Below are 739 nucleotides of genomic sequence, written 5' to 3'. Positions count from 1 at the left end.
TTGAGCGAGAGTAAGTTGGCTCCTGGAGGGCGGTGGGAGGCTGCCGGACAGCTAAACGGCTAATGGAGCAACCATCGCCGGGGAGAGCCAACGAGCTCCTGGCCATGAACAGACTAAGGCTGAAGGTGGGATTGGGTCTTCTCACGGGGCACATCACACTGAGGAGCCATCTAAACAAACTTGGGCTTACGGAACAAAGTGACTGCCGCCTATGTGGTGAGGAGAGAGAGGACAGCGCCCACATTTTATGTCGGTGTCCTGTACTCACATGCAAAAGGTATAGATCCTGGGGCTGCATGTTCATGGAGCCTGAGGATCTAAACGGAAAAAGGGTTAGCAGCTTGATTGACCTGGCGTCAGATACTAGGCTGGGTTTATTAGCGTAATCCTAAAAAAATAGCGGGAGGTCACAATGGAACTTCTAGATCTAGGTGACGTAAGGGCATTAAAGTGCCCACCTGCTCCACTACTACTACTACTACTACTACTATATACGTGATTAGAAATCGTGCCAACACTAGAAGAATGTCCTTATCAATATTAAAATTTTAAATTAAAGCTATACTTAGAAGTTATTATATAAGACTATTAAAGGAATAATAAAAACTATTGCTCTCTGTTATTGTTAGGAATATAACGTTTTGTGACCAAAGTTCTTTTATATGTTTGTGCGCATAAAACATTTTTAATGTTTCATTTTGTTGGCTATATTTAACAGAAAAAACCGCTTATTCAGAAT

This window comes from Odontomachus brunneus, unplaced genomic scaffold, assembly GCF_010583005.1.
Source record: "Odontomachus brunneus isolate Ranch 3 - 2012 unplaced genomic scaffold, Obru_v1 Obru_scaffold_319, whole genome shotgun sequence".
Taxonomy (NCBI): domain Eukaryota; kingdom Metazoa; phylum Arthropoda; class Insecta; order Hymenoptera; family Formicidae; genus Odontomachus; species Odontomachus brunneus.
Note: the sequence above shows the minus strand (reverse complement) of the source record.